Here is a 27253-nt window from a genome sequence, read left to right on the forward strand (position 1 = left end):
AATCCGAAAACGCTAATATTGTCAAAATAAGACTGTGTTCTAAAGATTCACAGAAAACTTGAGATAATGTTTTTCAATTGTTTTAGACTAGCAGTTCAGCCCGGCTTTGCTCGGCCTCTATGTACTGTTCATAACCTTATGAGCATATGTATCTATATATTAAAAAGTTTGACTCATATCCAGGTGACCTACATCTAAAATTTCAAGTGTTTAGACCCAAAATTAGCAGAGGAGTTTGGTAGAGTCTGCAAAGGTCAACTCTTTCAACTTTGACCTCTTGGCAGCCAAAATTTTCGCCCAAAAACTGATTAAAAAGCTTGCTGCATGTCTGAATACTCTTTATGTAAAATTTCAAATGTTTAGAACCAAAATTGGCTGAATAGTTTGTTAGAGACATAGGTACAATCTTTTTAGCTTTGACCCTTTGAGAGCCAAATTTTCGGCCAAAAACCAATTAAAAAGCTTGCCCTCTGTCTGAATACAGTTTACGTAAAATTTAAAATATTTAAGAAAAATTGGCTGAGTAATTTGGTTAAGACTGAAGAGGTCAATTTTTTTTTTTTTTAAACTTTGACCCCAATTTTGATCCTTTAACATTTATTATTTTGGGCTGCAAATTAATTTAAAAAATTTTAGACCCAAAATTGGCAGAGGAGTTTGGTAGTTTTCAAGCTTCTCTCTTTACATCATCAACATTCTAATCCACATTTGTCATCAATTGAAATGAATGGCTCTCGTCTTCAGGAGGCCTCAAGTTTTGACAAGCTTCTGGGCTTGACCATTACTCCTGATCTTAAATGGAACACGTATATCAAATCTGTTGCCAAGGCCGCTGGAAAAATGGTGGGATCTTTCTATCGATCCAGTAGATATCTCACTGCTGATGCTATTCTCTATCTATATAAGAGCCAGGTACGTCCAAGGATGGAATACTGTTGCCACATCTGGGCAGGAGCTGCTAGAAAGAACTTGTCCTGCCTTGATAGAGTTCAAAATAGACTTCGTAGCCTCGTAGGAGATGTCCTTTTCTCCTCCTTGCAACCTCTATCTCACAGAAGAGATGTTGCGAGTTTGTCTCTGATGTATCGTTATTTTCATGGAAAGTGTTCAACTGAGCTTCAATCTATGGTCCCCCCTCGCCAAACTTTCACAAGAAACACTCGTCTAGCTGTAAACACTATCAATAATTTCCCCCACTCTTTATCTGTGCCTAAACCTAAACGTAGATTCCATGAACAAAGCTTCTTTCTTAGAACTGCACGCCTGTGGAATTGTCTTCCGTTTTCCTGCTTTCCGGCTGACTACAATATGGTTTTGTTCAAGTCTAAAGTAAATAAGTTCTTGATGAGCCGTTCCATATAAGTTATTAAATTTACCAAATTTTCATTACTAATGATTACTATATTGACCAACTTCTACTGTACACTCTTTAACCCTTATCCTTGAGTGGCCTCTGGGCCTTGATAATGTGGTGATGCCTTTGTAAAAAAAAAAAAAAAAAAAAAAAAAAGGTCAAATCGTTGAACTTGGACCCTTTGACAGCCAAATTTCTGTCTGAAAACCGATTAAAAAGATTTTCTCAAATCTCAATACTCGTTATGCCAAATCTCGAATCTCTAGACTGAAAATTGACAGAGTAGTTTGGTAGAGAAATTTACACACACAGACAGACATTTTCACTTTTCTAGATATACAAGCATTTCAGCCGGGTGTTGCCCGGGTGTTTGGAGGTGCATGTTGAGCAAAAAAAAAAAAAAGCGGTCAATTTTTTAACTCTGACCCTTATTATGACCCCTTAAAATTTATTGTTTTGGGCTCAAATCAAGTTATTAAGTTAGTAACCTATATTTAAAATTTCAAGTGTTTGGACCCAAAATTGTCGTACGAGTTTGGTAGAGTTCTCAAAGGTCAAATCGTTGAACTTTGACCCCTTAACAGCCAAATTTCTGGCTGAAACCCGATCACATAGATTTTCCCAAATCTCAGTTCCCTGTATATCAAATTTCGAGTCTGTAGACTTAAAATTGACAGAGTTGTTGCGTAGGGAAATGTACACAGACACACAGACACAGTTCACTTTTATAGATATATAGATAGATAGATAAGGATTAATTATTCATATTATTTCGACTTTTTGGACTACGGTTCTCATTATAAGTGTTATTTTCACAACGTTTCGATCGATGTAACCTCTGACCTGCTTCACATGCATATTGTCAAACTCGGGAATTTGCACGACCCATAGCGTAGCGGATTAAGTACTTTGTAAAATTCAATTGTAAGTGACACTCTTCTGTAGGTTGAAGGTTCAATCCTAAGTGTGGGCGACACTCTAAATACAACTGCGAATTACTTAGGACTTTTACTTAGTTATGGCTGATGGAATGAGAACATGCTACCCCAGTGGATTAAATAAAGGACTCCATTCAAAATTCAATGCAGATTTCAGAATTCGACAAAAGGATTCCCGAGTTTGACAGAAAGATTTCCCCATTTTAACAAGATACACCTGAAAGAAAGTCGGTTTGGTTTTGTTTTGTTTGGTTGTTTTGTTTTATGGCATATCAACCCTTTTCGGGTTATTTAATGCCGAATCCAGTTATTTTGGAAATAGTATTCATGTTGCATCCAGTTATTTCGTAGAAGGTTTTTATTCTTTAAACTCTTTGTATCTTCAATCGTTAATTTGTAGTGTTTGGTTTGGTTGTTTTATAGTGGATTTTATCGTTTTTGTTTCTTGCCCTGCAGAACATGAATGAGTTTTGCAATGGGAGAGGGAAAAGGGTTACAGTATTAATGTTTGGTAAATTTTAAGTTAGGAAACAAGTCAGGAAGTGGGGGGGAGATAGAAAGAGAAAGGGGAAATTAGAGGGGGAAAAGGGTGGGTTGTTTTCTATTTATAAACAACTTTATTTGTTATCTTTGTAAGTAGCGTTTGTAGAAGAGAGAGACGGGTTAGTAGGTTGAAGCGGGGAGATAAGAAAGAGAAAGGGGAAGAAGGAAAAGGGGGGAGGTGGGTTGTTGTTTTTTGGTTTTGGTTTTGCAGAACATAATTAAGTTTTGCAAAAAAAAGTAGAAAAACAAAAATGCATCAATGTCAGGTGCATTTTCGTCTCAGGAAGCCAATATCTTCAGACAGCCTGATCTGGTAGCACCAGGTAGAAACTTAAAAGCAATCTCGCTATTCGACTTATATGTTCTATATCAATAAACAAACTTTATTTGTTATCTTTGTTAGTAGAGTGTACAAGAAGAGAGAAACGGATTAGTAGGTTGAAGTGTTCTTGTGTAAAAATAGATTTAATATCATGCCGGCTTGTTGAAGAAGAGGACAGTTCAGTTCCGTTTACACATGTTTATAGCTAGTAGCCGTCGATATGAAGGAAGCCAGTTAAAAGAGAAAGAAAGGGCAAAGACTTCAAGGTTTTTACGTTTATAGGAGTGTGCATCCGATAGTAGAGACAGGGCAGAGGGTTAGTGTCTCATGATAAGAAAGAGTAGGTGTGTGTGTGTTGGTGTGTGTGTGTGTGTGTGTGTGTGTGTTGGTGTGTGTGTGTTGGTGTGTGTGCGTGTGTGTTGGTGTGTGTGTGTGTGTGTGTGTTGGTGTGTGTGTGTTGGTGTGTGTGTGTGTGTTGGTGTGTGTGCGTGTTCTTTAGCATGGCAAAGAATGTTCATTAAGGTACCGCACGTGGAAACAAATGAGAGTTTGAAAGGTCGCTATGTTAGCTTCTATTACTCATGTTGTGCCTGGTGCCGAAGCCCCGGGCGATATGTGCTTCTGGGCAAAGCAGCGAGAAATTAATGGTTTCAGATTTCACCTTTTATATACTTATGTATATATATACGTGATAGAGAGCTAGCTTGTAATTGGACAAGCCAGGGAGAAAATGGATTTCAAATCTCGAGTCAAGAGAATTAGCTTCTGCCTGTTATTGTACCGAGTGTCGGCTGCTACATATCGTTTTTGTTTCCTGCCCTGCAAAGCTTGAATGAGTTTTGCAATGGGAGAGGGAAAAAGGGTTACAGTATTAATGTTTGGTACATTTTAAGTTAGGAAACCACTGAGGAAGTGGGGAAGATAGAAAGAGAAGGGGGAAACGGGAAGAAGGAAAAGAGGTGGGGGTAAGGTGGTTGTTTTTGTTTTTGTGTGTTGGTGTGTGTGTGTTGGTGCGTGTTTTAGTGTGTGTGTGTGTGTGTGTTATTGTGTGTGTGTTAGTGTGTGTGTGTTATTGTGTGTGTTGGTGTGTGTGTGTGTGCTATTGTGTGTGTGTTGGTGTGTGTGTTGTGTGTTGTGTGTGTGTTGGTGTGTGTGTGTGTTGGTGTGTGTGTTGGTGTGTGTGTGTGTTATTGTGTGTGTGTGTTGGTGTGTGTGTGTTGGTGTGTGTGTGTTGGTGTGTGTGTGTTGGTGTGTGTGTGTTGGTGTGTGTGTGTTGGTGTGTGTGTGTGTGTTGGTGTGTGTGTTGGTGTGTTGTTGTGTGTTGGTGTGTGTGCTGGTGTGTGTGTGTGTTGGTGTGTGTGTTGATGTGTGTGTGTTGGTGTGTGTGTGTTGGTGTGTGTGTGTTGGTGTGTGTGTGTTGGTGTGTGTGTGTGTTGGTGTGTGTGTTAGCACCAGGAAAGAAAGTCTGGAGGTTACATCGACCAAAGCGTCGTGAAAATAACACTCAAGATGAGAACAGCAGTTCGAAGAATCAAAAGAAATACAATTATATTTTATGTCTATATTAGTCAGTTCCTAACACACAATATTTGAATTTAGTGTTTTCAACATATGTGAAATACTCATATTTTTAAATTGTTAAATTATTTGCTGGTGCACATTCGCATATTCTTCTGACCTTAAGAGTTCTTCCTTAGGAGGGAGGGGGTCAATTGTTTAATTCGTAAATGACAAAGTTCCCTCTAATGCTCTCTCCTCTGATCTTGAGCGCATTGTACAATGGGGGAAGAGGTGGCTGGTCACTTTTAATGCATCCAAAACCAAGCTTCTATCTTTACATCATCAACGCTCTGATCCCCATCTGGTATCAATTGAAATGGATGGCTCTCGTCTTGAGGAGGCTCCATGTTTTGACAAGCTTCTGGGTTTGACCTTTACTCCTGATCTGAAATGGAACACGTACATCAAATCTGTTTCCAGGGACGCTGGGAAAATGGTGGGATCCTTCTACCGCTCTAGAAGATATCTCACTAGTGATGCAATTCTCTATCTGTATAAAAGCCAAGTATGTCCAAGGATGGAGTACTGCTGCCATATCTGGCCAGGAGCTGCTAAAAACAGCCTATCCTGTCTTGACAGAGTACAAAATAGACTTTGTAGTTTAGTGGGGGATGCCCTTTTCTCTTCCCTGCAACCTCTCTCCCACAGAAGAGACGTTGCGAGCATGTCTTTGTTTTATCGCTATTTCCATGGCAGGTGCTCGTCTGAGCTCCAATCCCTCATCCCCCCTCGCCAATCTTTCACGAGAAACACCCGTCTGGCTGAAACTACTGTCAATAATTTTCCCCACTCTTTATCTGCGCCTAAATCCAAACGTAGATTCCATGAGCAAAGCTTCTTTCTTAGAACTGCACGCCAGTGGAACTCTCTGCCGCTTGCCTGTTTCCCACCTGACTACAACTTGGACGTCTTCAAATCCAACATAAACAAACTCCTGACAAAACACCCCCTTAAGTAAGACACTATCAAAACCCCCAATACTAATGATTACTACAATACTATCTCATTGATTACTGTACACGCAATAACCCTTATTCCTGAGTGGCCTTCGGGCCTTGATAAGCGGTGACCCCATGTAAAAAAAAAAAAAAAAAAAAAAAAAATTCAATGCAACCTAACCAAAAACGTTAAATCCAATATTGCTTGAATTTAGTGTTTTCAACATATGTGAAATATTCACATTTTTAAATTGTTAAACTATTTGCTGGTGCACATTCACGTTTTTTTAACTGCTAAAACTGTGACACATTCATATATTTTTTCATGTTTCTGTAAACAAATATATTTTTAAAATATCTAAATAGTTTGCCGAAATATATAATAATATATATAAATTTGATCAAGTAGTTTTTTTTTACAGCGGAAAAAGACGTTTTTATGAGAGCGCGTTGAAGGCAGACATCTTGTTTTTTTTTTTTTTGTTTTCTTTTAATTTTGTTTGAATTTTATAAACACAACGGGGAGATAACTCCATGTAAAGCGCTAGGTGTATCAAAATTTTTGTAGGAATTTTTGACACCCCTAACACGAAACTGCGAATAAAATATAAAAATCTCGTAATTTCTCTTTTAAAAGTGGGTTGTTTATTTCCTTTATGGCTTATACTTCCAAAATAAACTATTAAAGTTGTTTTAAAAGTAATAGAAAATTTTTTTTTTTAAACAGTAATGAATTTTTCGAACTCAATATTTTTCAATTTTTAAACTTTAAAAATCTATCAAAATTTTTCTATTGATTCTATTTTTACGATATTTTCAGGGTCAATGTGAAATTTTATGTTCTTTCCAATAAACCGAATATAATATTTTAGACAAACGTTTTTTTTTTTATTTTTTAAATTCACGCCCCCCCCCTCATTTTCAAGTGTCTATTAAAAAGTAAATAATTTACTCACCGAAAAGTAAATAATCTACTCACAAATTGAAGAGAAGAGGTCAATAAATAATATATTCAAATTTAAAACAAAAAAAAACGTAGTGTTTTTTTAGAATTTTACCTGTAAATTTTGAAGTTTAAAACCTTTTTTTTTAACCACGTTATTTTTTTAAACTTTTTTTTTAATGGAACCTTGGTCCTTGCTCCTTTAATTGAAAAGAAAATTAGGGCTTGAATTACATTTTTCAAGGAGTTATAAGCTTGGAAAGACAGGGGGTCGAATAATTCACGCCTCCCATTTTGAAATGTCTATTAAAAAGTAAATAATTAATTTACCCACCAAAGTGTTATATATCACAAATTGAAGAGAAAAGGTCAATAAATAATATAATCAAATTTAAAACAAAAAAAAAACGTAGTGTTTTTTTTAGAAATTTACCTGTAAAGTCCGAAGTTTAAAACCCTTAAAAAAAAAACAAAAAAAACACGTTGCTTTTTTTTGTTTTTTTTTTAATGAAACCTTGGTCCTTGCTCCTTTAATTGAAAAAAAATTGGGGCTTGAATTACATTTTTCGAGGAGTTATAAGCTTGGAAAGATGGGGTGGAATTATTCACTATTTTCACGAAATTTCTGACACACCTAGTAAAGCGCTGACACTCCCTCCCCATCTTTAATACTAGCTTTTCTTCCTAAAAATCGAAACTTTTGCTTGGTATCATAACAAATTGTTTTTTCGCTGTAAAAAAAAAAAAAAGAAAAAAAGTACTTAATGAAATTAAGTGAATTTTTTTTCCGGAGAACTTCGTTCCAAAACGGATACGTGCAATATAACCTTTTTTTCGCTATTTTCATTTTTTAATGTGTTGATTAAACTGTACAAGTGCCTAAACAGTTATTTGAAAAGATATGCGATTAATTTTTTTTTTTAATTTGTTTTTTAATTTGATAAAAAGATATGCTATTAAGAACTAAAAAAAATAATAATTGATAAAAAAAAAGATCGTAATAGATTACGAAGGTTTAAACAAACAAACAAACAAAAAAGATAACTATATTTAAAAAAACAAAAAAAAAACTTAAATGTTTGAAAAAATATATTAACAAAAACTTTTATAAAATTTATAAAAAAAAAATATAAAAATATAATGCTTCTACACTTTATTGCCGAAATTGGAGACGCCATTTTATTTCACGCACCTGCTCTCCAAATTTAGAGAGAGAACATTATATCAAACTATGGCCGAAGCATGAAAAAAAAAAAAAAAAAATTAAACTTCCGGAAAGAATTATGAAAAAAAGTAAAGAGAGTCAAAGAGAACATATATCCGAGAGAGGGGGAAAGAAGAGAGAGAGAGAGGGGGAAAGAAGAGAGAGAGAGGGGGAAAGAAGAGAGAGAGAGGGGGGAAAGAAGAGAGAGAGAGGGGGGAAAGAAGAGAGAGAGAGGGGGAAAGAAGAGAGAGAGAGGGGGGGAAAGAAGAGAGAGAGAGGGGGGGAAAGAAGAGAGAGAGAGGGGGAAAGAAGAGAGAGAGAGGGGGGAAAGAAGAGAGAGGGAGGGGGGGAAAGAAGAGAGAGAGAGAGGGGGAAAGAAGAGAGAGAGAGGGGGGGAAAGAAGAGAGGGGGGGGGAAGAAGAGAGAGAGAGAGGGGGAAAGAAGAGAGAGAGAGGGGGGGAAAGAAGAGAGAGAGAGAGAGAGGGGGAAAGAAGAGAGAGAGAGAGGGGGAAAGAAGAGAGAGAGAGGGGGGAAAGAAGAGAGAGAGAGAGAGGGGGAAAGAAGAGAGAGAGAGAGAGAGGGGGAAAGAAGAGAGAGAGAGGGGGGGGGGAAAGAAGAGAGAGAGAGAGGGGGGGGAAAGAAGAGAGAGGGAAAGAAGAGAGAGAGAGGGACATTTAATTGGAAATGTTTCGTTTTTCATGAAACATTGTTTGTTTGTTTTTTTTTTGTTTTTCTTTTAACAGAAAATGAAATGACATTCATAATGGTTTAAACTGGGCGAGTGCCATTTGAAACCAAAACCAAAACCAAAACCAAAACATTTATTGTATAAAAATTTATCAAAATATAATTGGAAAAACATTTATTGAAAAGTTTGCGTAAAAAAATATAATTTTAATAATATAATTTTGTAATGAAAGCAACATTTATAAATTAGGGGTTTTTTTTTAAACAAATAATTTTAAACAGTTTAATCTTTTGTTTATTTCATGTTTCGGCCATAGTCTCCCCTGGATTTGGAGAGCAGGTGCGTGAAATAAAATGGCGTCTTCAATTTTGGCAATAAAGTGTAGAAGCACCAAAAATATAAAATATATAAAAATACATAAACTTTTTTAATTGCTTTTTTTTTTATCGCATATCTTCTTAAATAATTGTTTAATTAAGTTTAAAAAAAATTTTTTTTTTTTTTTTTATTACATTTTCACCCCAAACAAGGCCCATTGCCACTTTGACGTAGGGGGGCTACGTCGTAGCCTGGCTACGATCAGGGACATACGCTACAGGGGTACTATGTAAGGAGTTGGGCAGCAAGATGTCGGTTCACGTTACACTTGAACTTCTGCATGTCAGTACATTTGAGGAAGCAGGGTTGGTTGGTTGTGTTTGTTTTACGGCATATCAACCCTTTTCAGGTTATTTAATGCCGAATCCAAAGATTTTGAAGAAAAAATTTTTAATAGAATATATTTGGTGTTTTCAAGTCGGTTTCTATTTAACCCATAGTTGGGACCCTAACAGGTACTACCACTCCGGGTCAGAGTGGACCTGGGAGCAATGGCAATTAAAGGGTGGCTCCACACTCCCCAAAGCCCGCAAGCTGGGACCTCACCACTGGATATAGTTTAAGGTCATATCCAGGACTGGGGAAGCAGGGACCCGGAAGGGAATTCCAAAGTCTAGCGGTTCTGGGGAAGAAACTACTGGAGTAGAAGGCTCTCTTACATCTAGGGATCTCTACTGTGAAGGGGTGGGATTTAGCTGCTTGTCTGGCTTGTCAGGGTATGTACGTCGAGGGGGTACAAGTGCTTGCAGTTCGTCAGAGCATTAACGTTAAAGTACTTGTAGAACAGGCAGAGGGATGCAACATTTCGTCGATGAGACAGATGCTGAAGCTTAGATGACAGTTCAGGACCTATCAGGTTGGCGACTCTCTTTTGAACCTTGTCTAGGAGTGAGAGACTAGTAGCAGATGCACCAGCCCAAATATGACAACAATACTCCATACATGGGCGAATGGTGGCCTTATAGAGGTACAGAATACTTTCGGGCATTAGTAACTTTCTAGCACGGTAGAGAGAACCTACCTTCTTCGCAGTGGTCCTGGCAGTACTCTCAATGTAATTGTTCCAACTCATGTTTCCTGTGAACGTTAGGCCAAGGAGTTTAAAAGATGTACTTTCAGATAAAGAGTCTTTGGCCATTGCTATTGGTGGTAGAGAAGGTTTCTTATAATTATTGAAGGAAACAAGTTTAGTCTTGGCAGCAAAAAAAAAAATAATTGAAAATTTTATCGGTTCTGTGCTTCCATACCTAAATTGAGAGACGCGTGTGCCAACTTCCGGTACGTTTAAAACTTTCTTTTATGCACCATTACGCAGGTGTTTAATTTAACTAAACTCAACCAAAAACGGCAAATCCGTGTTAAAATAAAATTGTGTTACCAAGATTTTAAGAAACAAGGCCGATAGCCATTAGTCGCGTGCTCTCGTGTAATAAATGAATGCGTGAATGTAGGATTGACATGAAATTCTTAAAGATAAACTAAAATGACCGAAAAATGAAATGACTTAAATAAATAAAAAGTAAATGACTTAGAATGACTTTAATGAACTTAAGGATGAATTGAATGACCTTAAGAATGACTTGAATGCCTAAAAAATAACCGGAATCCTTCAAAAACAATTTGAATGATCTGGAGAATGACTTGAATGGCGTTGAGACTGACTGGTTGTAAAGTGAGTGATCATTTTACATTAAATTAATAGAGAAAAGTGATCCCCCACTTTATATCACTAAGTTACAAACATAAGTACAGCATGTAGTAAGAACAGATACTACACTTTGACCCCGGCCCGAAGGCCAAGAAAAGCTTAAAAAGCTAAGAACAGCATCTATCAACAACAGATCTTTGATCTTAACCAAAAAGGCCAAGCACAAAAGTGTTACGGACAGACCGACAGACCGACCAACCAACCAACCGATGGACTGACGAAGTGACTTATAGAGTCGCTTGCACGTGACTAAAAAAAAAAAAATGAGACTTTCCTCCTGCCTGGTTGACGTCACTTACATGCGACACGACGTTATGTCGGTTAGCGATCGGATTGTGTGAGTTTGAAAAGTTCAACACTGATCCTCCCCCCGTTCTTTTTTGAGTTGGCCTTGTGCCTAAATAGTTTGTTCATTTTCCCATTTGTATTTTTTTCTAGTGAATAAAACATTTAATATCTCAAGAGTGATTAAAAAAAAAAAAACGCGAACATCTTCATTTTTTTTTTTTTAATCACCAACCCCCACCTGATTTTTCCTTTGAACGAGGATGGCTCCAGAATTTGAGCCGTTGTTAGAAATACGATTCAAATTGAGGATTTGACATGAGCACAGATTTCCGGGTTCAGCTATCGGATCAAAAGTAAGAGTTTTAGGTTACATTTGAGATTTGTTTGATTCTACACAGATTTTACTTTCAAACTAAAAACAAAATTTAACAGTTATAAGCATTTAAGTTGACAAATCAGATTTTGATTGTGACTAGCCACTTTTCATTTCTTATTGTTCTACCATGTTATTAAAATGACTTTTTTTTTAATTAAATAGTCTAAGTTCGATAGGCACTTCCAAACGATCGTGAAGAACAGAGCACATAATTGTGTGACGTCAAACTTGTGTTAACTATACGAAGTATGAAACAGCAGAAGCGACTTAACGATTTTTTTAAAACCTACATACATACACACACACATTATATATATATATATATATATATATATATATACACATGTACATACATAAATACATATATATATACATATACATATGTTAAATATAACAGAGCACATATAGAAGAATAACAGTATAGTTACAAGATATACATACATATGTGTATATATATATATATATATATATATATATATATACAGATGTAAATACATAAACGTATGTACATACATAAATAAATATATATATACATATGTATACCTATGTACAGACATAAATATATACATACATATATATATGTATACCTATGTACATACATAAATATATACATACATACATATATGTATACCTATGTACATACATAAATATATACATACATATATATATACCTATGTACATACATAAATATATGCATACATATATACATACATATATACATGCATATATATATGCATACATATATACATACATATATATATATACATACATGATGATTGCAACGTCTTGTCAGACGAGTGCCACTCCCTCAGACACTTAAAGTCCATGAGCCCAAAAATGACTTCCATCGCCACAGGACCATTTTAATAGACAAATGCCTGAGGGAGTATCTATACACAGATGATGTTACAGAGTCTTAGCTTTGTACGACAGCTAAGTCTCTCTCTCGGTTCAAAATGATGAGATCCAACAACAAGCAAGAGCAAGATAGACAGCAACAAGTTAAACTGAAGACCAGCTTAATGCGGGTACTGGTCTCCCGCTTTATGGTTTTTTAAATCAGAGATTTGCTTCTCCTAGAAAGGTTGCCTTCACCACGGCTTACGGAAGTCCTCTCCACCCCAACATATATACATATACACACAAATATACACGGTGTTAGTTGGCCGTTGACCCCGAAAAAGGGTTCATTCGCCCTTTGGAAGGTCTTGTTTTTAAACCTCCACCCTCCTCACCAAACAAGTCTGGTGGGGGAACAGTTTAATCGCTGGTAGTACTAGGTTACATGGTACCAGTAGCATATGACATGACCTGATTATAGAATTGAAAATACATACATACATACATACATGACAGAAGTTTGCCATCTCTTAATAATCAAATTCTACTAAATTTACAGAATTAACGATCACTAGACTACCACCTTACATTCATTAACCCTTATCCTCGAGTGAGATTCGGGCCTTGATAAGTGGTGACTCCCAAATAAAAAAAAGTCAAGCATATAAGATTTATCTTTATAAAAGGTCACTTCATATAAGATGTATCTCTATAAAATTCACTTTGTGAGTTCCTCATAGGTTCCGAAACGGTTGAGCTTTCCTTTTGTAAATCTCACACTAAGCTAATTTATATGTCTGGTGGTGTTTTTTTTTGTTTTTTTTTTTTTTACATGGGTGTCACCACTTATCAAGGCCCAGAGGCCACTCAAGGATAAGGGTTAATAGGTATACATTAGTCATTGTGATTTTAGCATAGTAAACAGTGGGAATTTTGTAACTTGGATTACTTAGGGGGACGATTCAATTAGAACTTGTTCACATTGGACTTTTTTTTTTTTTTTTCATAGGTATCACCACATTATCAAGGCCAAGAGGCCACTCAAGGATAAGGGTTAAAGAGTGTACAGTAGAAATTGGACAATATAATAATCATTAGTAATGAAAATTTGTTAAATTTGATAACTTATATGGAACGGCTCATCAAGAACTTGTTTACGTTAGACTTGAACACAACCATATTGTAGTCAGCCGGAAAGCAGGAAAACGGAAGACAATTCCACAGGCGTGCAGTTCTAAGAAAGAAGCTTTGTTCATGGAATCTACGTTTAGGTTTAGGCACAGATAAAGAGTGGGTGGAATTATTGATAGTGTTTACAGCTAGACGAGTGTTTTTGTGAAAGTTTGGCGAGGGGGGACCATAGATTGAAGCTCAGTCGAACACTTTCCATGAAAATAACGATACATCAGAGACAAACTCGCAACATCTCTTCTGTGAGATAGAGGTTGCAGGGAAGAGAAAAGGACATCTCCTACGAAAAAAAAGGTTTTGTACAGAAAGTCATCCGATACGAAAACATCCATCGAAAACTGAAGAAAATCCGATCTTACAAATAGCTTTTCTCTCTTATGGATAAAAAAAAAATTTTACAGAGAATATTTCAAGGCTACACGTTTTCTATCACCACGGACAATTTTTTATAGACAAATGCCTGAGGAATTATCTATACAAAGATGATGTTCCAGAGTTTTAGCTTTGTACGACAGCTAAGTCTCTTTCTCGGTTCAAAATGTTGAGATCCAGCAACAAGCATGAGCAAGATAGCCAGCCATACATACATACATACATACATGATGATTGCAACGTCTTGTCAGACGAGTGCCACTCCCTCAGACATTTAAAATCCATGAGCCCAAATGTCTGAGGGAGTATCTATACAAAGATGATGTTACAGAGTCTTAGCTTTGTACGACAGCTAAGTCTCTCTCTCGGTTCAAAATGTTCAGATCCAGCAACAAGCAAGAGCAAGATAGCCAGCAACAAATTAAACTGCAGACCAGCTTAATGCGGGTACTGGTCTCCCGCTTTGTTTTTTAAATCAGATTTGCTTCTCCTAGAAAGGTTGCCTTCACCACGGCTTACAGGAGCCCTCTCTACCCCAATACACATATACACACACACACAAATATACACTGTGCTAGTTGGCCGTTGACCCAGAAAAAGAGTTCATTCGCCCTTACATACATACATACAGACATACATACATACATACATACAAACATACATACAGACATACATACAGATATACATACATACATACAGACATACATACAAACAAACAAAGATACAAACATACATACAAACAAAGATACAAACATACATACAGACATACAAACACAGATATGCAATAAAACGATAGCTAAGTCTCTCTCTCGGTTCAAAATGTTGAGATCCAGCAACAAGCATGAGCAAGATAGCCATACATACATACATACATACATACATACATACATACATACATACAGATAAAAATATGCAATAAAACGAAGTGCCAAAATACATCTTACCCTTTTTAACGTTTCTCCAACTCGATCAGTTATTGTTTTATTAATGAAATTGTACGGCACAGGTGTGACAGGTGGGGTGGCAGATTTTATCACTGTTGACACTAAAGTGGATGTGTTCTGGATTATGTGGCTTGGCTGCAACTGGTGGAATGCATTACAATAGTTGAGAATGTCCTCGATCCACCACGGACCAATGAAGGCCAACAGGTCAGAGGTCAAGCGGAGGAAGCCAGCCCAAAGAATTGCTGGCCATGATGCAAAAAACATGCTGATTAACAAGGAAGGTTTCAAACCTACACGCGCTCTTGATTGCTATGAAAAAAAATAAAAAATTTTTAATTAAAAAGATTTAGAAATGAAAAAAATTTTTTTAAATGAAACAAAAATTTGAAAAATGAAACAAAATTTGAAAAATGAAACAAAATTTTAAAAACGAAACATTTTAAAAACGAAACATTTTAAAAACGAAACATTTTAAAAACGAAACATTTTAAAAACGAAAACTTCAAATATTGCAGCATTAAGATTTATTTTAAAATTCAAGTTATAACATTATATAATCAATTCTTAATGCTGCAATATTTTAAGTTATAAATTTATTATATTTTTTTCTAGAATATCTTGTCCTTTTCTTTTCCAGTTTTAACAACTAGTCCTTTATTTTTTCATGTTTAAGCTTAACCATATTATTTTTCATGCTTGCATTTTTCTATAATATGTATATATATATATATATATATATGTGTGTGTGTGTGTGTGTGGTAGAGAATTAGAAGGCTATCACAATGCGAGGAACGAAATATAGTCGTTGTTGGAAGAAGACAAAGACAAGTGGCGATTTACAAATCAATAGGTACATACATATATGTCTATATATACATATATTTATTTAGTTGTATTGAATACAAATGTCTTACTTGTTATGTCTGCGACAATATCCATTATTAATTTCGGAAAAAAATTTCCTTTTCAAATGGTAGACGTGACAGATAGATTCAAAGCATGCCAGATGATGGAGCGGAAATTGGATGGCTGTGTGAAGCCTTGGAATAAATGTAAGGAGGGGATTTAACATATTTTTTTGTTCCTTTTTCTTTATAAAAGTTTTTTTTATATATATATTTTGTTTATTTTTTTTAGTTTATAACTTGTTGCTTTGGTGTAAGCTTTTTTTGATTTTGTATATTCTGTCTATTTTGTTGTCTTTATTATTATTTTTTTTTCTGCTACTCTGTATTATTCATTTATTTAATTTATTAACATCCTAGCATATTCAGTGGTATGACTTGATGTATCTAGGTCACATAAGTTGCTCCCTAACCTAAACATCCCAACAGCCGACAGAGAGCGCCCCATCCCGCACCCCTCTCCCCTCTTCTCTCACATCCCCCTTCCACTTCTCTCCTCCAAAAGCTAACCAGTACCAGCCTACTAATAACAACTGAATAAATATATGTATATATAGACATATATGTATGTACTTACTGATTTGTAAATCGCCACTTGTTTTCGTCTTCTCTCACCAACACCGACAATATCTCATTCATGTCATTGTATGTGTTAATGCCCGCAAAACATTTTTCCCTCCACAATTTTCTATCCGCAGCATCTTTATCAAAGGCTTTTGGGTTAAAGCCTGCGTGCTTAAGATTGTCTTTCAGCTTATCCCTGAGGAGGATGGCTAGTCTCCCAGAAGGATCATTATATATATATATATATATATATATAGTAATTTATAAAATATATATGGCGATTAAGCTACACTGAATATTCTGCGTTTCATCCAACTATAAGATTCGTCAGGCTTATGCGTGAATTCTGTGGTTGCTTCTTGTTTTTATATATGTTGAGGATTTCTAGTTGGCCAATCAGCTTTAATATACATAAACGATCACACACATATATGTATATATATATATGTATATATATGTGCATGTATGTGTGTACACATAGGTATATTTATATGTATAAAAAAAAAAAGGAGAACGTCTACCTAAAACCACTAATTAGTTCTAAAACAGATCCTTTGTTTGATAAAATGCATGCCCATTGGCTGATAGGAAGGAGCGCGGTGGATACTAGAAAGCTGATTGGCCAACTAGAAATCCTCAACATATATAAAAACAAGAAGCAACCACAGAATTCGCGCATAAGCCTGACGAATCCTATAGTTGGATGAAACGCAGAATATTCAGTGTAGCTCAATCACCATATATATTTTATAAATTACTAACTAGCTCTACCTACGTATTGAGCACTTTTGAAGTAAATATTTAAAGTTTACGCATAAATCTATACTTTCGTATATTAAATTTATGTGAATAAATGAAGTAGTTATATATATATATATATATATATATATATATAAAAGAGAGCAAGAAAGGAAAAGTTAAATCTTTTCTTACCTTTTGATTTTCAAATGCAATCCAAACTTTTTTGTAATTCCACGTGGCTTGTTCTGTCTGGAGAAATAAGCGAAAAAAGGAAACATTTTAAATTTTTTGATATTAAAAACGTAGCGGAATCAGAATCACAAACACTAAAAAGCAATTTGCTTTAATTGCTGCACTCTTTATTGCTTCATTTTCGTTGGAATTCACTTCGCTTGTCAATTCCAAAATCAAGTAAGTTTTCACAAGAACGTGTTAACTCAAAGTATTTTCAACCAATAAAAATCGTTTCTGTTGTGTCTGCATCAATAACAACACGAACGCAGAAAGTAAAGGTGAAACAAATATATTAAGACGAAAAGATAATACATATTTACAAAGGTGCAGTTGTACTGCAGTTGGAAGATTTTCCGGCAGAGGGCGTGTTAAAGTCTTTCATGGAGCAACCGGCGCATGCGTCTTGCCTATCCGGCGTTCGAACACAGCTCCCAGGTCTTGCCGACTTGATACCTTTATCTATATTTTGTTCACCCACGTATGCTGATTAGTGGGCGTCTCCACAACAGTTTCAAACTCCCAAAAGTAACACATCTATGTGCAAATAATAAGCTAGCACGAACTTTGAAAATTCTATAGCACTTGATCAAAAAAAGAAAAAAAAATCAGTTTTCTCCAGAATTCGACAAGATGAACCTGAAGGTCGGAGGTTGCATCGATCGAAACATTGTAAATCACACTCAAGACGATTTCAAATTATACGAATAACCAATACTCATCGCAAGAATGCAGAAAGGCAAATAAATTCTCAGAGCTTTCAATAAACTAATCGGTCATACACTCTCTTCATATTTCTGCCTTAAAATATTGGAAATTTTGCCTCCCGATCCTGCATGAGTGACTGAATCTTGCATTTTACAAGATGCGTTCAAAAAGTAACGCCCCTGACTGACTTTTAGTTGTCTGATCTAGCTGAAGTTTTGCATGTGCAATGATTTATATCTCTATGGTTTATGTAACAAATTAGAGCTCTGAACTAATCATGGTTTCTGATTTACAGATGTTTGAACTAGAGTCAGGTGTGAAATGGAGTCTGTTGAGTGCCACGCAGTGATCTGGTTTTTGTATTTGAAAGGACGCCCACAAAAAACACTTTTGCTGAAACGTATGATAAATATGATCTTGTAAAATGCATCGTGAATTCAAACCTAGCTGGAAATCTGTGGAAACTGCTCCCAGGCCTAGTCACCTTCTTCTACTAATGATGAGGCATCTGTCAGTTAAGTTGAGGCTGCCATTTTGAAAGGTCGGCACATGACTATTTGCCAAAATTAGTATGGGGTGTGTAGAAACTATCATGCGGGACCATTTGCATATGTATGAGGTATCCACAAATGGATTCCTAGTTTTTTTTAAAGGCCCAGAAGGATCGGCAAGGGGGGACCAGAGACTGGAGTTTAGACGAGCACCTGCCATGGAAATAACGATCAAAGAAGGATAGGCTCACAACGTCTCTTCTGTGGGAAGACTTAGATCGAAGACTCTTTTTTGGACCCTGTCCAAGAGGGAGAAACTAGTGGTAGATGCACTCGGCCGGATGTGGCAACAATACTCCAAGATATACGGCATAATCACATTGACACACCAGTTTTTGTTAGATCACAGGAGCTAAGCAACGTTGATCCTGGTCAATAACAGATGAGTGACAAATTTGGAAATACCAGGCCCTGTATGTAGGACATCGACACCTCCCTGCAACAGTTGTAAAATCTTAACGTTGTCATCTCCCCTAACAGGGATGTACATGCGACTGAGATCACCTGCGAATTTCATACTCTCATGGAACTCCTTCCTTTGGAAGAAGCTGGTTAAACCTACATAGGGTTAGTGCCGTTTTCAATTTTTTTGTTTCCAATATTCCATACATGGGCGAATGGTGGCCTTGTAGAGGTACAGGATACTCTCATGTGTGTGTAGTTTTCTAGCTCGATAGAGGGAGCCCAACTTCTTTGCAGCAGCCTTTGCAATGTCCTCTATGTATTTTTTCTAGTTCGTATTGCCCGCAAATATTAAGGTGAGCAGTTTGAAGAAAGAATTCTCAGGTAGGGTGTTATTTGTCATGGATATAGGGGGGTTGAAGAGGCGTCTTGTAATTGTTAAAGGAAAGCAGTTTAGTCTTACTAGCATTAAATGTTACCATCGATTTGTGGCCTCATTCCACTACGGTCTGGAGGTCATTTTCTAATGATTCTGCCATTGTCTTAGATTTATGTACATCCGTTCTTCCCTCATGCATATTATAGAGCATTGTATCATCAGCAAATATACCCATCTCGGTCGTTTATGGATATCAGAAATAATAGTGGTCCAAAGATCGACCCCTGAGGCACTTCCGCATTAATGCTATGCTGCTTGGATGTACGTCCATCAATGACAACCTGTATGCTTATATTGTCCAAGAAGGATCTAATTATATTTAGTATACGTCCAGTTATATCATAGCATTTAATTTTCATTAGCAACTCTTTGTGCCAGACTTTGTTAAAGGCTTTGGATATATCAAGAGCTACAGCTCTGGCTTCGCATGCTTTATCCAGTACATGGCGTTCAGAAATGACTGTTAAAATATCTGCAGTAGAACAACATTGCCTAACTCCATGCTGTTTGTCAGTAGGAGTCTTTCCTTCGGGCATGTTATAGAGCATTGTTGTATCACCAGCAAATATACCCATCTCGGACACAATATTATCGGGGAGGTTATTGATGAATACCAGGAATAATAGTGGTTCAAGAATCTTGTTCATAAGTTATGCATGCGTCGATGGTTAATGTGTATACTTAGACAACTTGTGTTTTGGTCAACTAAGTCGATGGAATACAATAGGGGAGGTAGTTTCTCTCCGAGTACTTTCGTTTTTTTTAATTTAGTTTAGAGAAAATAAAAAATCAAAGTTCCCAACAAAATGGCCACTGACATTCTTAGCTTAAGAAAACTGTGGTTAAATAACAATAAAAATAAAAAAAATGGCTAAATAAAACAGCAAAACGCATAACAAGTAAAACTAATCTATTTTCATTCGGTAATTGGATATCGTTTTGATTATCCGAAATTCTGCAATTATTTGGGGACTCAAATTGGCCGGAATTGCTGCCAGCCTCTCCAGAGAGAATGCAAAATTGGTTTTGGCTTGAAGACTGAAACGGAAATTCTTTCCGAAAATTTGCCAAGAAAATTCCATCGTGAGATTTTTTTTTTTTTTTTAGTTCTGCCCATTTGTTTTATTGAACATGCAATTTGCTTCGGAAGATCGTGGTTCTGTCGTTCATAAGATTTGTTACAATCAGGTTACAGATCGATCAATCGATCGATCTATCTATCTATATATTCTTATTTATACATTATCTATCTATCTATCTCACTATCTATCTGTCTATCTCACTATCTATCTATCTCACTATCTATCTATCTGTCTATCTCACTATCTATCTATCTGTCTATCTCACTATCTATCTATCTGTCTATCTCACTATCTATCTATCTGTCTGTCTATCTATATGTTCTTATTTATACTTTATCTATCTATCTATCTATCTCACTATCTATCTCACTATCCATCTATCTATCTGTCTGTCTACCTATCTATCTATACCTACCTACTTACCTACCTCACATCTATCTATCAACCTCACTATCTATAAATTTATGGATAGATGGATAGATAGAAAGATAGATCTATCTTTCTATCCATCTATCTATCTATCTATCTATATGTTCTTATTTATACTTTATCTATCTATCTATCTCTATATCTATCTATCTCACTATCTATACCTACCTCACATCTATCTATCAACCTCACTATCTATAAATTTATCAATCTCTCTATCTACTGTTTATCTATCAACCTCACTGTATCTATCTATTATTTAGCTATCTACCGATTTATCTAGAGTAAATGTGAAATTAAATTGCAGACAAACACATAACTACTTCATTTACTCACATAAAATTATTATACGAAAGTATAGATTTATGTGTAAACTTTAAGTATTTACTTCAAAAGTGCTCAATACGTAGGTAGAGCTAGTTAGTAAGTTATAAAATGTATATGGCGATTAAGCTACACTGAATATTCCGTGTTTCATCCACTCTAGGATTCTTCAGGCATGCCCGAATTCTGTGGTCGTTTGTCGTTTTTATATGCGCATCTTCTATTGAGATCAATAGAAGATGCGTATATAAAAACGACAAACAACCACAGAATTCGCGCATAAGCCTGAAGAATCCTAGAGTGGATGAAACGCGGAATATTCAGTGTAGCTTAATCGCCTTATACATTTTATAAATTACTGATATATATATATACTGTATTAACAAAACCAAGACTTCAAAAAATGAATTGATAGCAACAGAAAGTTTATTTCATTTTAAGTTACAATTGTTTCCATACCAGTTCGACAATTTCAAGCATTATGTCGTTTGAAAATTTTCACATAACCAACATTTCTTCAAAAACACTCTTGACAATAGAACAGTGTTTAAAGAAAATTCCCTTAACGGAAATGAAGCATGCGAAAAACATTTACCCTGGATGCATCCTCCGTTAAAAGCCCATTCAAATATTAATATATCACCTAATTTTCGTATCCTTATTTAAAAACCACCAAGTCATGAGAAGTTTCCACAAAAACCTGTAGCCATTTAAAAATATTTTAATAATCCCATTCATTGAATTCCTAAATTAAATTTCTATATTTCTTTATTTCACATAATTAATTTTTTAAAAAGAATTTAAAAATTTTTTATTTCTATATTTATAATATGGCCATAACAACCTTGTAATAACGTTATGGTTAATTTTTAGCTTCGTATTCGCTCATTTGTGGCAAAAAATGTTTACAAATATCGATTATCTTTTTACTTAAATTTAAGACCAGTTTAGGTTTAATATTTTACTAAATAGGAAAATAAAGAAAAGGAATACATTATATTTATTAATTCTCATACAACATTCCGAGTAAAGGATCCTATTATATTTTTCATTATTTAATATTTTAAAATTCGTTATCATTCTAATCAAATATGGTTCTATATAGTTATGAAAAAACTAATTACGAAGGGAGATAATCCAATTACGTTGGTAACTGCTAGTAAATGAATTATGTGAAAATAAAGGTCATATATTGTAACTTATAACAGTTAAAGGGAGACAACTAAGGCCGTTTGATGTTTCAGGTCTAGTGAATACTAAAAAGCGTCTATGATTTAATAATTAATTTAATTATGTATGTATGTATATATATATATATATATATATATATATATATATTTAAAAGAGTGTAGCCATCAACAATTGTGGGTTTTTTTTAAAGGTTTTCATCCTATTTTTATTTTTAAATATTTTTATAACGCGTTTCGAGCTTAGGGTGTGCTCTCTTCAGATGTTTTCGTAAAAAGTTTTTCTTTAAAATGGGAGTCTGTAGAGTTATTTTTACCTCCTCTGATACTAAATGTGTCTTTCAGAGTGATGTGTGGCCTCAGACATTCTGACTCCAACTGTAAGTGTTCAAAGTGTCCGGACAAAGTTAGATTCAAAGAAGGGTTTTTGGTCCATTCGGTGAAGGTTTTTATTATGTTTTTTTTAGGCTTCTTTTTAAAGACTTTCTTTCCCCATGTATAGCACACACTCACACACAATCACACACGCATACATATACATTCATGTACATGTACACATGCATACGCACACACACACAAGCACACACGCATACACACACGCACATACATAGAAATATATGTAGAAGCATACATATATACATACCCACCCACACACTCACACACATCCACCACTAACACGTAAATTATTTTTATTTTTTTATTTTATATATATATATATATATATATATATTGTGTACAGAAAGTTGTTAGTTGAGACAGGTCATTGGTACCGTCGGTTTCAAGCCCGATAATAAGGCCCGTTTAAGGTATCCTTATCGAGCTCTCTTCAGCCAATATTCGTCTATCTTATAACCGGAAGTGTGAAGTATATATACCTCGCGAATCCACGTTCAAATCTCGTTTTGTTTAACCCCCCCCCTTTTTTTTTTTTTTTTTATCTATCTATATATATATATATATATATATATATATATATATATATATCGGGTAATGTAATACCTAATTTTCAACTTTGAATTATTTAAATTTAAGATCTAATTTCGAAAAAATGTTTTTTTTATATGAATCGATTTTAATTTGAACCCCATTTAATTTTAAAATCTCTTTCCTTATGTATAAAAACTTTAAAATCTCTCTCTCTCTCTATATATATATATATATATATATATATATACACACTTCCCCCCCCAACCAAAACACGCATATATATATATATATATATATATATATATATATATATATATATATATAGTAGAACTCGTTTAAGTTGGACTTCCTCGCATTTAGACTTCTTCTAAACCTGGACTATTTTACTAGCAATGATGGAGGAATTTTCTGATTCCGAACTTCGTCATTGTTCATTAAATGGAACTAAAGTGGACTTGCCAGATTTGCCTTCACATTCTCAAAGTGTAGAATGGGCAGTCAAGTTAATAACGGAAGCTTCACTGAGTGTTTATAGGTTTGAGGCGAGGCATAAACAGATAATAGGAAAATTATTGAGTCAAAAGTTGAGACAGTCATTTTTGTCCAAAGGCTCACATATAGAGCAGTTTGAATCTATTTACTAATCTTTAATAAAATAGTTTTTGTTTATCCTTATTTTTTTGTATGTTATATTTTCACTTATAAAAGTAAAAAATTAATTTTTAAGTTGTTCAAATATTACAGGTTAATTCATTATGTTAAATGGCAGTTTAAACAAATACTGAAAATGGGGGGGGGTAGATTTTTAATTTCAAGATTATCATTTTGTTTTTATTCATATCATTTTTATATAATAAAAGGGCATTTTTGTGATGTAAAAGTAAAATCGAATAAAAATCGGCATCGAGAAAATTTTCCGATTCCGATACCGATTCTGATACCTTTTAATTGAGCACTCTGCTGGAATTCTTTTTCAAAAAAAAAACTAATCATATATATATTAGTTAAATAGAATTGTAGAAAGCGGTACAATGCAGAAGTAACGGAAAGACACAAGCTGAAGCAAGTGAGAAATTTATTAATACAACTTATAAATACATGTGTACATATTCATATATCATATACGCAGATATATATTTGCACAGTGGTCACCTAGGAAAGTCGGTCTGGTGGTATGTCCGTGTAATATAATATTTCGAGAAAGATCTCTTCGTCAGATATTTACTTGACTTTGAAAAACGTGCTGTCAAGTATCTATATATATATATATATATATATATATATATAGATATATACTAAACATTTAGGCTTCTTAAAAAGAAGTACAATTTTGGGCGCGTTGACTAAGAATAAGAGCTTTCTTCGTCAGATATTTTCTTGACTTTGACAAACGTGTTGTTGTGTAACTGTGCAAATAAATCGAATAAAAATGATAATTTAAGGCATCGAGAAATAGGCACAAATTTTCCGATTCCGATACCGATTCTGATACCCGATTTCTATTCCGATTAATCGCCTCAACACTAATACATTTTGTGATCGCTTACGGAATACAATGGCAGCGCTAGAGAGCTCAATCGATGGAAATAGAAACTGCAATGAGACTCATTTAATGAATAAATTAAAAAAAAACTGTGTAGAAGGCGGTACAATGCAGAAGTAACGGAAAGACACAAGCTGAAGCAGGTGAGAAATTTATTAATACAACTTATAAATACATGTGTACATATTCATATTTCATATACGCAGTATATTTATATTTGCACAGTGGTTACCTGGGAAAGTCGGTCTGGTGGTATGTCCGTGTAATATAATATTTCGAGAAAGATCTCTTCGTCAGATGTTTACTTGACTTTGACAAACGTGCTGTTGTAAGCAGTGACTATATATATTCCTATAAACTTAATATATATATATATATATATATATATATATATATATATATATATATATATTTTTTCAGTAATGTGATTGATAATTTAAAATTCAAATTAGAATTAAATTAAAAAATCCGTTTCACAAGAAGGAACAACAACAAAATCAATAATTTGTACGATCGTTTCGGAAAACAATGTTTTTATTGCGGTAGACATTAAGCCACGGACATCATTATCAATCACATTACTTTCTTGAAATATTATATTACACGGACATACTACCAGACCGACTTTCCCAGGTGACCACTGTGCAAATATAAATATACTGCGTATATGAAATATGAATATGTACACATGTATTTATAAGTTGTATTAATAAATTTCTCACCTGCTTCAGCTTGTGTCTTTCCGTTACTTCTGCATTGTACCGCCTTCTACAATTCCATTTAACAACATACTATACAATGCTTCAAGCAAACTACACCCACCTCTTAAAAAAAAACAAAAAAAAAACTGTATTTTACATAAATATATGATTTCTGTAGATGATAACTTAGGTAATAAATACCTAACAAGTAAGAGTAGATTTAATTTATTTTCAATGTTTTTGTTCCTGGTAATAATATTTAACAATTCTTACTTGCAATATATCATAAACTCAACTTAATATATACTTGAAGTATCATATATTTATTTACTATTTCTTAATTCACCCACCTTAGCCAGTACATGCGCTCAGAGATTACCGTTAAAATATCTGCAGTAGAACGACATTGCCTGAATCCACACAGTGTTGTTGTATCACCAGCAAATATACCCATCTCGGACACAATATTATCGGGAGGTTAAAATTAAAGTTAACTGCAGCACATTTTTTTATCACAAAACTTGAACAGCATCCTCTAATTTGAACGAAGCGGATATTCAAATTATAGGAGTTATACTAATATATATATATATATATATATAAAAGTGATCTTGTCTGTCTGAGGAACGATCTCTACCAAACTCTTCTGTGAAGGTTTCGTCTCTGTTGTTAACCGTTATTCTCGAGTGGCCTCTGGGCCTTGATAAGTGGTGACTCCTTTGTTAAAAAATAAAAAAAAATAAATGTATCCTTTTTCTTTTAAATTACATTTTCACCCCAAACAGTAGGGGGCTACTATCACGGACATAAGCTACAGGGGTACTATGTGGGGAATTGGGCAGCAAGATGTCGGTTCATGTTACACTTGAACTTCTGCATTTCAGTACAGTTGGGGAAGCAGGAACCCGAAAGGGAATTCCAAAGTCTAGCGCTTTTGTGGAAGAAACTATTGGAGTAGAAGGCTCTCTTACATCTAGGGATCTCATCTGTGAAGGGGTGGGATTTAGCTGCTTGTCGGGTTTGTCGGGGGTATTTATGTCGAGGGGGTACAAGTGCTTGCAGTTCGTCGGAGCATTCACCGTTAAAGTACTTGTAGAACAGGCAGAGGGATGCTACGTTTCGTCGATGGGACAAAGGCTGAAGCTTCTGTTCAGGACCTATCAGGTTGGCGACTCTCTTTTGAACCTTGTCTAGGAGCGAGAGACTAGTAGTAGATGCACCAGCCCAAATGACAACAATACTCCATACATGGGCGAATGGTGGCCTTATAGAGGTACAGGATACTTTCAGGTGTTAGTAGTTTTCTAGCACGGTAGAGAGAATCTAGCTTTTTCGCAGCGGTCCTGGCAATACTTTTAATGTAATTGCTCCAACTCATGTTTCCTGTGAACGTTAGGCCCAGGAGTTTAAAAGATGTACTTTCAGATAAAGAGTCTTTGGCCATTGCTAGAGAAGATTTCTTATAGTTATTGAAGGAAACAAGTTTAGTCTTGGCAGCATTGAAGGTGATCATCATTGTTGTCCCCATTTCACTACAAGTCATCCTCTAGTTGTGTCGCATATAAATTTTTTAAAAAGCCCCGAAAGTGTTGATATGCCGTAAAACTAGGCAACCAAACTAAGCCAAATATGTGATTAACTTTTATGGATGAATAAACTGTTGGGAATAAATATTTGTGTCGTGAAATGTTTATTTAGCGTTAATCTCCGAATGCATCGATCACATTCGTCTGTAGATACTTAAAAACTAAATCCTCATTAATAACTTGAGACGATTATAGACAAACTAGTTACCAATTTTATAAAGAAATAATTAATTTTAGAACAATCTAGAGAGTTCAAAACAACAACAACAATAATAATCTGGAAAAAAATATTGAGAGAAATTAGAATCAAGGGGAAGATTGAGACTATATAGCAGATAGTAAT

At 35.0% G+C, this 27253-nt stretch overlaps 1 protein-coding gene across 13 annotated transcripts in view; it reads right to left on the reverse strand.

Moving 5' to 3' along the window:
• The window catches only part of LOC145271243 (ATP-binding cassette sub-family C member 8-like), a 528909-nt gene that overhangs the window by 335215 nt on the left and 166441 nt on the right, over positions 1-27253 (reverse strand). For all 13 annotated transcript variants that reach the window (XM_080126810.1, XM_080126808.1, XM_080126809.1 and 10 more), the window contains 2 exons: positions 16993-17049; positions 14588-14899 (listed from right to left, as the gene is read on the reverse strand). The gene's annotated coding sequence lies outside the window, so the exon portion shown is untranslated. The remainder of the gene's footprint in view (positions 1-14587; positions 14900-16992; positions 17050-27253) is intronic.

Source organism: Euprymna scolopes, chromosome 46, assembly GCF_053919585.1.
Source record: "Euprymna scolopes isolate OS-2025 chromosome 46, ASM5391958v1, whole genome shotgun sequence".
Lineage (NCBI taxonomy): Eukaryota > Metazoa > Mollusca > Cephalopoda > Sepiida > Sepiolidae > Euprymna > Euprymna scolopes.